Source organism: Glycine max, chromosome 19 (assembly GCF_000004515.6).
Source record: "Glycine max cultivar Williams 82 chromosome 19, Glycine_max_v4.0, whole genome shotgun sequence".
Classification (NCBI taxonomy): domain Eukaryota; kingdom Viridiplantae; phylum Streptophyta; class Magnoliopsida; order Fabales; family Fabaceae; genus Glycine; species Glycine max.
The window spans coordinates 2836927-2852579 of record NC_038255.2 but is presented as its reverse complement, the minus strand read 5'-3'; positions in this window follow the sequence as shown (position 1 = coordinate 2852579).

Here is a 15653-nt window from a genome sequence, read left to right as displayed (position 1 = left end):
ATTTTGATATGCTTTTTATTTAGAGAAAAATATTTAATAACATTAAAATTGTAAATATAATATAACTTTAATTACTCATTTAATCTTTATAGTTTTCAAACTTATTTCTTTTAGTTTCTATAGTTATAAGTAAATTTTTTAGTATCTGAAGTTTATATTTTAATTCTCAAAAGGTTCATGCCATTAAAATTCTATAACTCATGAAATTAAAAAAAAAATTGCAGAGACCTTTTAAAAATTAAAATGTATATTTCAGGGACTAAAAATTTACTTATTAAACTTTAGGAATTAAAATATCTATCTATTAACTATAGGGACTAAAAGAGATAAGTTTGAAAACTATAGAGACTAAGTGGGTAATTAACCCAATAATATAAAACATTGAATTTATAAATCAATTGATGACGTATACAATGTGTTAATACATGTAGTGCAAACTAATTAAATGGAAAAAAAAAACTACATAACTACGTTCTCTAAGTACATCACATGAATTTACAACTATCTAAATGATTTCTTGTGACTCTACTACATTTTTTTTCTTGTGACTCTAATACATGATTATTACAAATTGTGGCTCTCCATTCCTTCATAGATGGGTTTATCCTTGGAAAATACAAAAGATGAAATTAATTTTAGAAAAATCATGTGTGGAAGTTACCTACAATAGCCGATAGAAATAAATTTTTTATAGGAAAATTGAAATATGTTAAGAGAAATAACATATTCTTGTAATCGAAACAAATTATTATATATAAACTAACTAAAAGAGAAAGAAAAAAGAACAAGTCATTTATTAAAAAAAAACAAAAACAAAGGCAAGTCAATAAAGTTACAACCAATCTAATGATCTAAAATGCTATTGGAGAATAAAAAAATTACACAAAAGTAATATTACAACTAATTAGCATAACAACGAAAAGTAAATATGTTTGGTTGACTTTTTACTATCAAGACAAATGAAAGCATAACAAAAAATTGAGGAAAACAATGAAGTCAAATGCAACAACCAATCATTAATTTGAACAAATTCAAAACTACTCACAACATTCAATTATGTTATAATATTATAATTAAAATCTAACTACAAATTAAATATGGGAAAACTACACAAAAACTCAAATTAAGTGTTTGTAACAACCTTTACGTACGCCAACAAGGAATTTACTTTTTTCATTAATTAGTCTATTCATAGAAAATTTGAAATTATATGGAGCATGAGGATTATTAAGGTGCACCACGAGAAAAAAAATCATATTTTCTGACAGTTAAAATCTGTCGGTAATGCTCAATACATGTCTAAGACATGCTAAATTTGTAAATATTTTCCTCTAAAAATTTGAATATGTTACACTCTAAAAATAATAAATGTGAATCATTTAATAAAATTGGATGGTAAAACTAAACACAACAATTAGAGAATATACCAAACAAATATGCTAAAAAACACTTAAATAAGGTAATCCAATATAAAAATAGCACCCTAATTGAAAAGAAAACAATGTCAAATTCAGGTCTCTGTTATGAGGTTAATTGGAAAGAGAAAAATGAAGATGAGCCCTTCTAGAGGATTGTTCATCACTTCCGTTTGCTTAATAGAAATCCATAAATGTTAACGAAGAAATCGTGTTAACATTCCTGACTGAAATGTTTCGGTTGCTAATTTCGGTGGCTATTTGTGATTTTTCTAGAATCCGGATAAGTGCTTACCCAATTGAAATGTTTGGATTCACGGCTGAATAATCACTAAGAAGATCATGTCTCATTTTAAAAATTAAAAAAAAAAAATCATGATTAAAATATTGAAATCTAACTAAATAATTAATATATTAATTACAGAATATATATATATATATATATATATATATATATATATATATATATATATATATATATATATATATATATATATATAACACAAAAATATTTAAAATAAAAATTACTAACTAGTCAAAATACAGCTAATTTTAATTTTTTAAAACAAAATTTAAGTATCATAAATTTTAAATAATGAGTGATTCACACAAATTCAAGGTATAAAATTAAAAAATTCAACATTCATATTATAAATAAATGTAAATATATAAGAATAGTATATCATTATAAAAATTTCACCATATATTACACACCATCGTAGAAGAAAACATAAAAAATACTAACAATGTTTAAAAGAAATTACTAACAACATATAAAATATAAATTGATTTAATTTAGTGAAAAAGAATGAAACATATAAAAAAATAAATACTTTTTTTAGAAAAAAATAAATATAAATTTGATTTGTGTAGAAGTTAATATTTATATTAATTTGGGTGAAAAAACAAAAAAAAAAAAAAGTAGGTACGTACTTTATATTTTTTGTCCTGATGGAATTTGAATGTGAGATTTTTTCATAACCTTCACAAGCTATTCTTGTAAGTTATCTTGGAGAGCTTATGAAAATAAGTTATAAACATCTTATGGACCAGCCAAAAGATATATTTGCTAGTACCTATAAGAAAGATAAGTTCAAATAAGTTGCTGATGAAGTCTTTCAAATGGGCGTATATGTGCGTGTGAATTAGCACTTGGGGATTTCCATACATTATTTTCCATTGTTTTGAGACAACGATATTATAAGAAAATTTTTATGCTTCATGTGTATTATTGATGATGGAGTGTGGATATTGGATAAGATGCTTAGGAAGGTAAAGTTAACTGTACGTGCCTTTGCTACTGCTAAGTAAAGGAAATCACATCAGTCTCTAGCTAAAAGAGCAAAAGTCCATACACTGCGCTTTTTTGTTGTCTTTTGTGGTGATCACTTTGGCACTTACACAATCATTAACAAAGTGTTATCTCCATTATGAATTGCATGCAGGGAGCTGAAATTTAATAAACTTTGATCAGTTTAATGGTATTGCCTTTTGATCTTATAGCAGTTCTTTTAGATGGTGATAGTACCCTTTTTGCATTTTCATTAGTTACTTTTGAATACGACCTAAGCTCTTTTCTTTTGTCTTCTGCATGCTAGTAAAAGAAGCAAGAAATTTTCAAAAAGTAGTAACAATCAGTGGAAAATGAGAAGCTTTAGCAGTCAACAAGTCAAATGCAATTTATGCTGCTCCTTTGTCCTCTCTCTTTTAGTCTTATAAGCAAGGTACCTACTTCAATTTAATGCGTGACTGAAATATTAGTTATAGATGATCAACGACATTAAACATGTGTATGCTCTGTGTTTAATCTCTGACTTAAGAAATTTGTGGATGCTAAAAGTCTACAATTTTGTACACTCGTGCATGATGCATCGATCCTTCTCCCTGATGAATCCCTTACTTTCTGACCATTTTTTGCAAACTATTCATAGAGTTGTGTGATATATTACAAATTGAACGAAAGTTTATCAAAGACTTTGATATATATATATATATATATTGTATAAAAAAAATATTAAAATTGAGGATTTTTGTTCAACTTAATTTCTAACCCATTTACTTGGTTTTCTTTGTCCTTAATTTTTTTCCTGAGCCACATGAATTAAGTTAGTGTTGCGTTTAAAAAATTAAATCCTTGTATAGTTGGACATTAAGACTGGGTTTATTATTTTGTTGAAAATATCTTTTGTAATTTATAATTTTGCTATTACCTTTTCCTTTTGTACGTACCCTTTCTTTACGTGTGTTGATTAAATTATAGTATATGTTTGGTTTTGGTAAGGAAGAGGCTCGGCTTCTTGGAAAGAAATGAGAGTTGACGAGAGAAAAAGTGTGAGTGATGCACACAATCAATGAGAGATTATGGTTTTTAGGTTTAAAACTTGGTGGAATTCAAATTTCAGTTAATTCAAAGTTTGTGAACATCAAAATCCTCCTTCCCCTTGGCTGGGTGTGTTTCGGTCAAACCCCATGCATCAATGCTTTGGTCAAATTTCACATAATAAAACTGTTACTATCTGTTTTACAGTATATTTTAAATTTCAGTTGAATTAACAACTAAGACTTATTTTCGTAAAAAGAAAAAACATCTAAGACTTATATATGTACAGATAAATTCACTAAAATTCTAATTAATCTAATTTTATATTTTAAATGTGTTAATCAAATTAATCGAAGATTATAATATAGGTGTTACAGATAATAAGTTGAAGATCCAACCCAAATTCAGTTTATCCATATAAAGATTAATGGTGCTGATTGTGTTTTGTGTGATGGTAGGTGGGAAATGTGGATCATTTGTTTCTTGGTTGTGTTTTTGCGGGTCAGGTCTGGTCTGCGGTATATAGCTGGTTGCGGTTTTATATGGTGCAGCACAATCAAGTGAGATCTCATCTCATTCAACATGCACTATTACAAAAAGCAGTTTTAACATCGGTTTATTAACATCGATTTTTTGAAAAACCGATGTTAAGTTAAACGCGGTAGCATATTTATAAATAAAATATTATTCTTAACATCGGTTTTCCAAAAAACCGATGTTAATGCATACACATTAACATCGGTTTTTGAAAAACCGATGTTAACATCATTAGTTAACATCAGTTTTTCAAAAACCGTAACGTATGATATGTTAACATCGGTTTTTCAAAAAACCGATGTTAATGCATATACGTTAACATCGATTTTTTGGAAAACCGATGTTAACATATCACATGTTAACATCGGTTTTTGAAAAACCGATGTTAACGTATCACATGTTAACATCGGTTTTTCAAAAACCAATGTTAACTAATGATGTTAACATCGGTTTTTGAAAAAACCGATGTTAATATAAACTTTTTTTCTACTCATTTATATATTTTAAAATTAATTATATGGTAAGTAAAGAAATAATAAGTAATAAACAATAATAAATTCAAAAGGTAAACATTTAAAAATTAAACTAAATTTTTAAAATGAATTTCGTAATTTTAATTTTATTATTTCATGATTATCATTTAAATATAACACACATTTATATAAATTATTTGATATTAGTTCAATTGAAAAAAAAAACTGTTTATAGAATTTTTATAGAATGTTGGTAAAATCAATTATATCGTAAAAAAATTAAAAATTTATTACTAATATATTTTGATTTAATTATTATAAAAATAAAAAAAATCTTCATAAAAAGGTAAATGGAGAATATTATTTAAAAATTCTATGAAATCCTACTATATTTATGTTATCGTATTATCTTTAAATTAAAAATAAATTAAAATATTTGTATATATTAATTTGATTTATTGAAAATATATGTTACAGTGGTTTAATTTAAATAATTATAGTTATCTCATATATTTGTAGGATTTAAAAAAAATGATATTTTCATTATTTCTAAACAAAATTTTCAGAACAAAAATAAAAATATTTTCATGAGACACGAAAATTATGTTTTAAGTCTTTAAATTTAGAGTTAATTATAATCCACATGTAATTTATTTTTATTACATTTATCATTTTTTAAATTAAATTATCGATACCAAAATAGTTATTTAAATAAGTAAAGAAACCCGATGCTTTGCATCTTAAAAATTACTTATTAATAATAATCTTTTGGTATAAATAATTTTTTCTTATTCGAAAAGTCTGGACTTTGTTTAGTTTGGTTGCCTTTAGGCGTTGGTCCTTCAAATTTGGAAACAAAAACTGACTATATTGTGAGTCAATTTATGAATAGAAGTGCATTCCAATTTTTTTCTTTCTTTATTTTTTTGAATTAAAATTAAAAATAATAATTAAGATTGGAATTTGTCTCTTTCTTCAATGATAATCATAATAAAAAAATTCAAAAGATAAGATTGATTTAGGAATATAAGACATACGTTGTGGGAAGATAACTCTTCACAAAAGAAGTTGCATTTTCTCTTTCTACCAAAAAATAGAAATAAAAAATAAAGGAACCGTGTAGTGAGAGGGATTAAGAGAAAAAGGCACCTGTGAGAGTGACACAGTAGATACACTGATACACATACAGCAAACAGATATTTTTATTTGGATGATATTAAGATTAATTAATATGATATTCGATCTAGAATCTTCGGTTTATTATAAAATTAAATATGGATTTATTTGCATCGATTACATGTATATCAAGATAAAAGAGGAAGTGAATAATTTTATATAAATAAATTATTACTACAATATTTTAACAAATATATTGCAAAAAATAAATATTTATTTCATATAACTAAAATTTATAATTTATAATATATAAATTATATTCTGAATAAAATTTATAATAAATAAATATTTTTGAACATAAAAGTTATATTTTAAATTTATAATAAATAATTTATATGTGATATATTATTATTTTTAATTATTCGTAATTTCTTTTAAAAAATTTAAATTTAAATTAGAACTAGAGGTTGAAAGAGATGGGAAAAAAAAACTCTTAAAATACTCACGCTCAAGAATAACAACTAAAAGAGCTTTCATTCAAGATAGTTATTCTGATTATAGTTTACATATATAGAAGGATTTATAGTATTATTTTTTATCAAGGGAAAATAATAGAAAGGCAAGAAGCAGCCAAAAGAAAGGCAAGAAAGGAAGGGGCGTGAAACTTCTAGAAGAAAGGCAAGAAGCAGCCGATAACGCCACGGCAAGAAAGGTGTGGGGCGTAAACTTGTTTTTCTTCTCTTTTATATTAATGCCTTCATGTTGTGTTTTTCTGTTACTGATTTCTATTGTTCGCTGCGTTTCTTTGAAATGAATGCTTTGTTTCGGTGGAGCTTTTTCAATTGAAAAGAAGAAAACAAATGATGGATACATAAAAAGATTGAAAAACTGATTCAAAGAGGTAGAGATATCTCTGCGAAGAGGATTCGTATTTCATATCATCAATATCGTTGCGAGGGAAATGGATCCTCTTCATATTTCTTTTTTCCTTGATTTCTTCTATTTTATAAGGCTTTGAAAAAATAAATAAAATGGAAATGATATACACTTTGGTGGAGTAAGATTTATTTACTAAAGGAGAGGATCCGATCCCCGTTATGAGAACTCCTGTGTATGTTCATGAGAAAAGAAATCTATGGCTGATAATGCAAAGCAATGTTCAAATTTTAATTTATTTTTAATCATATATATATATATATATATATATATATATATATGACCATTCATTAATTTTTCTTTTCTAAGCTTCTTTCCATTTTTTAACAAATTGTTGAAATTCAACTTAAAAATATATATGTGAAGTTGTGAACCATGTTTTACGGGAGTCAACCTAAAACAGTTTATAATTTTGAAATATGCTTCACAAGACTATGTGCACCCAAAGTGGTGTTACGATTTCTTATGCAGGTAGGAGCTACTGCATCAATGCTGGTAAGATGCCCCTTTGAATATCAAAAGTTTACCGAATCTACTTAATTTTATGATGATTTAACGGGTAGCAATTTCCAAATCTTAATTGTTGGATTTTATGTTTAAATTACAATATTGTGTTTACCTTTTTAGCTAACCATACAATTTATATAAATAAGTTTCCTTTTGATATTTTACCAATGCAAAAGAATATCTAATTTGTGCATGCTGATAAAAAATGAGTTTCTACTCATCAATATTGGTCTTACGTCCCTCATTTTTTGTCATCCTACTGGTTTGTATCAATTTGAGACCTTTTTATATATAGTGAAAAACTTAAAGCAATAAGCCTGGTCTGATTTTTTAAATATATTTATGGTAACAATATATAGAAACAGGGCATATTATTATTTAATTAGTCTGGTTAACTTTTACCAACTCTTTTAGCCACTAATAAACTAACAGTTGGAAATTGCAATAGTATAGATCTTGGACTAGTAGTGCTTGCTTTAAATTTCAGTTGTGTTTGTAAATAGTAATATAAAATACGCACCATTGTATCATACATTCAGAATTTGGTTAGTGTAGTAATGCTTGTAGTTGTTTACTTTTTGTTTTTAGGAACAATTGAGATAAAGCAAAAGCTTGAATCTAAGGCTTAAATTAAAATCAGTTATAGTCGATTAAAATAAATACATGAACACAAAGTACATGTATGTGTCGAATGAGTGGGGGAGTTGTAGTTCGATACTGATTTAATTAAGCCTCAAAATTAATGCACATGCTAATGTTGGACAGTATTTGCATTTCACCAAACCATTTTTTTAACTTACACTTTTCCGTACCTTAACATCAACTAGGGGGAGAAATAAATTATGCAACACATAAATTGTTAGTTTATTTAATCATTTTTATGTTTTTTTTCTCTCACCAAGAATATGTTTTGACCAACCAATAATTAGAGACTAATTTTTTGTATTCACATTGTCAGGGATCAAACTCCTACTAATACGCTTAAAAAATTGCTATTTATCTACTGTGATTTTTATATATGTTTTAAAAATTGCTTTTTATTGGGTTGTGATTTTTATGCTAATGTAGTAAAAATAACCTCAGATTAAGAATATGTTTTAAAAGAATTCATTTTAATAATTAATTTATAAATTTGCACCAATACTCGGATTCTAATTTGTTCACATCCAATTTTTGTCATTTTTTCTGCATATGGTTGTCTCAATTTTTGGTGTTCTGCTTGTAATATGAAGAAGAACCAGATTTTTTAACATTTTGGTTATCCTTTTTCGGAAATAAGTTTCAATTCTAAGGTCTCTTTTTGAAAGCTATCTTAACTAAGGTTCTACTCGGTGTATATAGAGAACCAATTACTTACTAATTCATAAGAGCAACAAACACACTCTTTACCACTAGAGCTGGCAATTAGCAAAATTCACTTGGAATATGGATATTTCTAAGACGGTGAAGAATATTTTATATTGAATTTTCATTTTTTTGGTACATGGAAATGAGAATATTTATTTTAATTTTTTGTCTTGTATACAAGGACTTGGTTGGCCTTTGATCGTGGCTCACGATTGCTATGTAACAATTTTTTATTTTATTTTTATAGTTATTCCAACGAACAGAAATTGATTAATTAATTAATTAATTAATCATACTTGGTTAAACAGGCTATCTGTTGAGAAGCTAGCTTCCACTGTGCTTTGGAAACTCTCCACTCCATGCAGCTATACTGAAACGGAATCCTGGTATTCCTTCTAATTCACACCAAATTACTAGCTTGATTTTTTTTCCCGCACATTAATGAATATATATATATATATATATATATATATATATATATATATATATATATTTATGGTATTTTAGTTTAACTAAGAACTTAGTTTATAACTTATAGAACTGGATTTATGGTATTATTATCTGATTTTGGTATAAATCCTATTGTATTTGGTGATCATTTTGGCATTTTGAGTTTATTTAATGAAGAGTTAAACTGAGAAAGTTGTTTCAGGGGCTGGTACATGTTTCCAATGCTTCCTCATTCCATGTTTGGATACTTTGTTTTGAATGGTAAAATAGTTAGGTGCTCTACTAGCTAGGATATAAAATCGACATGTTTAAAGAGCAACCAATATTGTATGTTTGCACTTCCTTTTATGTCTCATATCTTTAAGAACTCTCCTTTCTAGAATAAATTTAATATAATTTAGAATAAATTGTTCTCATATCTTCTGAGCGTTTATTATACTTAATCTTACTCTTTTTTTTTATCATACGCAAGATTGTCTTATGTAGGTGTTCATTCAATTATTTCTTTGATTCTTGCTTTCATTTTGGATCGTGCTGCTCATCATCACAGGTACAAATTTTTGTTACTAATGAATATTTTTATTACGTGTTCACTGCCATTAATGACAATTGATATATGCTATACAAATTGTGTTCATGATGAGTGAACCTTAGATTCCCGTTTGAGATTTGATGCAATGATTCTTGTGGACAGTTTACATTAATCATTGTATTCAATCTTGAATTGTCTGTTTGGACAGTTTGGGGAGACTGATATTTTTATAGTAGATTCATGTGTTAAGGTTAAAATTATTTTGTTTAATTTGATGAAATTTCGGTAATACATTTCTAGTTGTTCTCTGAGTGCATACTTGATTATCGGGAAGTTAATTTCACCGATTTCATGTCGTGTACTTGGAGACCAATGCGAAATGCTGCCAAAATTTTGTCAAATTTAACAAAATAGAATTAACCCTGATGTATGAAGCTACCATAAAAGACGGTCTTCCTGAATGGAATAGGGTCACACCTTTAATAAAAAAGTGAGATTTTCATGCATCGAATAACTTTGAGAGTATGATCGAGTTATTACTTAGATGGATCGAAGTTGGATGAATGAAAGTCGCATCAGCCCAGAATATGAGGAAGGCGTCGAGCAATTCTTACAATTTGCTTCACAAAGAGGTCAACCGGATGAAGATGGAAAATATTATTGTCCTTGCATCAATTATTTGAACGGAAGACGACAAATACTGGATGACATACGAGAGCATCTGTTGTGTGATGGAATTAAGAGAAATTATACGACGTGGATATGACATGGTGAAATGACAGACATGCAGAGTGGGCAACAATCCGAACCGTTTGATGTAGAAATGGGAGATCGCTTGGAGGATATGATTCGTGACCTTGGAGAAGAGTCTTTCCAGCAAGCACATGCCCCTGTGTATGAAAGATTGCAGGGTGACTCAAAAAAGCCTTTGTATCCGGGGTGCAACAATTCCTTGACGCTATTGTCTGGTTAATGTCAAGGCTAGATATGGATGGAGTGATAAAAGCTTTACTTCATTGCTTCAAATAGTGCACGATCTGCTTCCACAGGATAACACATTGCCTAAAAGCTACTATCAGGCAAAGAAGATATTGTGTCCGATGGGTATGGAGTATCAGAAGATTCATGCTTGCCCTAATGATTGCATACTGTACAGACATGAATTTGAAGAAATGTCAAAATGCCCTAGGTGTGGGGCGTCACGGTACAAGGTGAAGGATGATGAGGACTGCAGTTCTGATGAAAACTCAAAGAAGGGCCCTCCAGCGAAGGTGTTGTGATATCTTCCCATCATTCCAAGGTTTAAGCGTTTATTTGCTAATGAGGACGACACAAAAGATCTTACCTGGCATGCAAATGGGAGAAAATCTGATGGAATGATCCGTCATCCAGCTGATTGCTCCCAGTGGAGGAAGATTGATAGTTTGTATCCGAATTTTGACAAAGAGGCAAGAATTCTTAGACTTGGACTAGCCAGTGATGGAATGAATCCATATGGAAATTTAAGCACTCAACACAGTTCATGGCCAGTTCTACTAGTAATTTACAATTTTCTGCCTTGGTTGTGCATGAAGCGAAAATACATGATGTTGTCTATGATGATATCAGGCCCAAGACAACCAGGAAATGACATTGATGTTTATCTAAGTCCGTTGATTGAAGACCTGAGAAAGTTGTGGGATGAGGAGGTTTTAGTGTTTGATGGGTTTCGCAAGGAGACTTTTCAAATGCGTGCAATGCTATTTTGTACCATTAATGACTTTCCAGCATATGGGAATCTCAGCGGTTACAGTGTTAAGGGTCATCTTGCATGCCCCATCTGTGAAGAAGACACAAGCTACATACAACTGAAACATGGTAGAAAAACAGTGTACACTAGACATCGCCGTTTTCTAAAAGCTCATCACCCTTACAGAAGATTGAAAAAAGCTTTTAATGGAAGTCAAGAGCACGAAACTGCGCGGACACCATTAACTGGTGAGCAGGTCTTCCAGCGGGTTGAACACCTTAATACTGTATTTGGAAAGACCCAAAAGAAGGATAAAAGTAAGAGTTGCATATGGAAGAAAAGGTCCATTTTCTTTGATCTTCCATACTGGTCTGATCTAGATGTTAGACATTGTATTGATGTTATGCATGTAGAGAAAAATGTATGTGACAGTGTCATTGGGACACTCCTTAACATTCAGGGCAAGACGAAAGATGGTCTAAATACCCGTCAAGATCTAGCTGACATGGGCATACGATCGCAGTTGCATCCAAGGTCTGATGGTAAAAAAATATACTTGCCTCCAGCTTGTCATACTTTATCCAAAAAGGAGAAGATCAGTTTGTGCCAGTGTCTGCGCCAGGTTAAAGTACCACAAGGATACTCTTCAAATATTAAGAGCCTTGTGCAGTTCAAGGAGCTTAAACTGGTGGGGTTAAAGTCTCATGATTGTCACGTGTTGATGCAACAATTGTTAGCCGTGGCCATACGAGACATTTTGCCTAACAAAGTCAGGTTAGCCATAACTCGCCTGTGCTTTTTCTTCAATGCCATATGTAGCAAAGTCCTTGATCCGGTCAAGTTTGATGACTTGGAAAACGAGGCTGTAATTATACTGTGCTAGTTGGAGATGTATTTACCTCCTGCTTTCTTTGACATCATGGTCCACTTAATTGTTCACTTGGTCAGAGAAATCAAATGTTGTGGTCCTGTTTATCTGCGCTAGATGTATCCGGTTGAGCGCTACATGAAGATCTTAAAAGGGTATACCAAGAATCTACATCGTCCAGAAGCATCTATTGTTGAAAGGTACATCGTAGAAGAAGCCGTTGAATTTTGTTCATAATACATTGAAAAGGCTAAACCTGTTGGCCTTCCTGGTCTCGCCATGACGACAGAGTGGGCGATAAAGGTTCAAGAGGACTGCATGTTATCACTCCAAGTGTAGAAGATTTGTTACAAGCTCACTTGTATGTATTGAATAACAGTAATGAAGTTTTGCCATACATAGTTCAGCATGAACATTTAGTCAAACAAAGTAATCCAAAAATGTCAAAGAACTGGGTCTTGAAAAATCATAACAAGACTTTCTCTGATTGGTTTAAAGATACAATCTTTGCTGACGAAAATGCTTCTGAAACATTAAGAAAGCTAGCTCATGGGCCTAAAAGAAATGTTATAAACAAGTATACGACATAAACAAGTATTCCTTTTACACAAAAGCACAAGACGACAAAAGTACAATGCAAAACAGCGGGGTCACCCTAAGGGCTGAATCTCAACACTTTGCAACTGTACATGATGACAATCCCTTTGTAGCTTCAATCCCTTACTTTGGCTTCATTGATGAAATATGGGAGCTTAACTATGTCAAATTTACTGTTTGTGTTTTCAAATGTAAGTGGGTTGACAGCAACACCGGTGTGCGGACTGATGATGTAGGATTTACGTTGGTAGACTTAAAGAAACTAGCTTACCAGAATGACCCTTTCATCATGGCAGAACAAGCTAAGCAAGTATTTTATGTGCAAGACCCTTGTGATGAAAGGTGGTCTGTGGTTCTAAACGGGAAAACAATTGGTGTTAATGTAGAAGATGATGATTCATACATGGACACTTATGTTAGTCCTTTGTCTACACAAATGACTTCTAACAACGTCGGAGAAGAAGAAGCTGACGACGTTCATGCTAATCGTAATGATCATGATGAACGAGAATTAATTAACATCGTCTAACGTAATTTTCTAATATAATATTTCATTTCGGTACATTCATTTACATAACTCATACAGTGTTTTTTGATAATATTAACTAACTCAACTTTTTTTCTTTAAAGGACCATGGATACTCCACCTGCCTCGCCTCCTCCTCCTCTTCCTCCTCCTCCTGCAGACGCTGATGCGTCTCCATCTACGTTGAAGCGGACACGCAAGGCGACACGGCTACGATCATTGGCCACTAGACCACCTGGGGCAGAAAGACCTGTGGTCAACGTCGATCCTGCTACCGGCAAGGCCGACGGTCCCCACAAGAAGAAATTAAGAACATATTTGGGGATTTTCGCTCGTGATAAGGTCGACGTGACATATGACACCTGGAAGGAAGTCCCTACTGCTCAGAAGGATTTGATATGGGAGGATATTCAGGTATTTGAGTTTTCTTCGTTGATTTTCTTTAATAGTCTAAATTTGTTATTTACTTACAACAAAACCTAATTTATTGTTTGTCAGGCGGAATTTCAAATCCCTGAAGCTTCTGATAATAGGACAAAGAAGAAAATTCTTCAGATTGTCGGCGAGCGCTGGAGGCAGTTTAAATCTGACTTGACTAGGAAATGGGCACTTGCAGTCGACAAGGACGGTGCGGACGACATTGTCTGTGAAAAATATGGCATTAGCAAGGAGAAATGGACTCAGTTTTGTCAGACCCGCAGAGACCCCTCATGGGAGGTATGTACTTTGTCATTTTAGTTGTTTTCCACAACAAAATCACTTCTTATAATTTATTGTAATAATCATTTTCATTAATGTTAAACTTTTGCAGGATGTACGGAAAAAGGCACAGGCCTCCCAGAAGCAAAACACTGCCCCCCACGTATTGTCTCGTGGGGGTTATGAATATTTAGAAGAAAAGTTCATGGCTGAGAAGACAAAGAAAAGACTGGAAGAAGCTTCCCAGTCTGGAAGCACTGAGGGCATCATTGACCCTCCATCTCCCATCAGACGCCACGTGAAATGGAAGATGGCCCGCACGAAGAAAATTGGACAACATCCCGTTGTTGCATGGCCAAGTCAAGGTTGGTGTTGAGGAGGTTAAAGATATAGAGGCTCTCGTTCCTGTACCCACTGACGAGGTTACCTTAGTGGGGCAGGCACTTAACACTTTCCTTGTTTGGCTAACACATCTTGTGAAGCGTTTATCAGAACAGGTATTTTACTCTGATTATATGTTTATTTTTTTTCAATTAATTTGTTCACTGTAATCAAAACTTGTTAATTAACTATGTTTTATCAATAGGCAGTTGTGTCTCCAGCAAAACCTCCAGAAAGCCCGGATGAAGAGGTCGATGATCCCCTGTACCTAATGACATTGATCATCCCACAACTGTTTTTGAAGCCGCTCCAGGTTATGTGGGATGCTACCATATTCGGGGTGTTTAATCAAAACTTCCCGTTGTATATAAAGCACGAAGATCTCTCTGAAATTGCACATGGTGGTCAATGTCTCAGCATATCTGTTATACAGTTGTGGATTCTGTAAGTCATTTTAGATTACTATTAATTACCAAAGTAATTGTTTTAAATTCATACATAATTAACTTTGACTTAACAACACAGCCATCTGACTGAGACAAGTGTGCGAGCGGGGAATTCTGATGTGTATGGATTCCTCGAGCCACAGTCCATTCAGAGATCTGGGCAATCACAATTTGAATCCGAAAGTTACATCAAGAGTTGGATACAGAGTTCAAAATGAGATGTTTACCTTGGAGCCTATCTGAATAGGTAAGTCAAACACAATAATTGAATTTAAATAATCTATACTACTACAATAAACTATATTCGTCTCTACTGCAGTGGACACTGACAAATGGTCGTCATTCTACCTAAGGAAAACCTAGTTGTCTGGTTTTGTTCTTTGCATAACAGGCCAGACAACTACCTTAAGGGAATAATTAACAGGTCAGTATTGTTTTCAATACATTTTCATTGGAATAACTCAACAACATCAATATTTTAATGTTCCTTATATTCAACACTAGTGCTTTGAAAGGATTTGATGATACTCCACAACCGAAATCTAAGGCTGCTGCTAGGTGGATTGTTGTTAAGGTACGTGATTTAAATAAAAGTTCTACTTATATATATTTTATGTGTGTGTACACTAATTGTAGTTAACGTTTAATTAATATCCAAATTTCATTATGTATTTAGTGTAATAGACAAAAAGGAATCACTGAATGTGGCTACTACGTGATGCACTGGATGTCCACGATAATCTTAGGATCTTTCAAGAATAATTGGGAGACGGT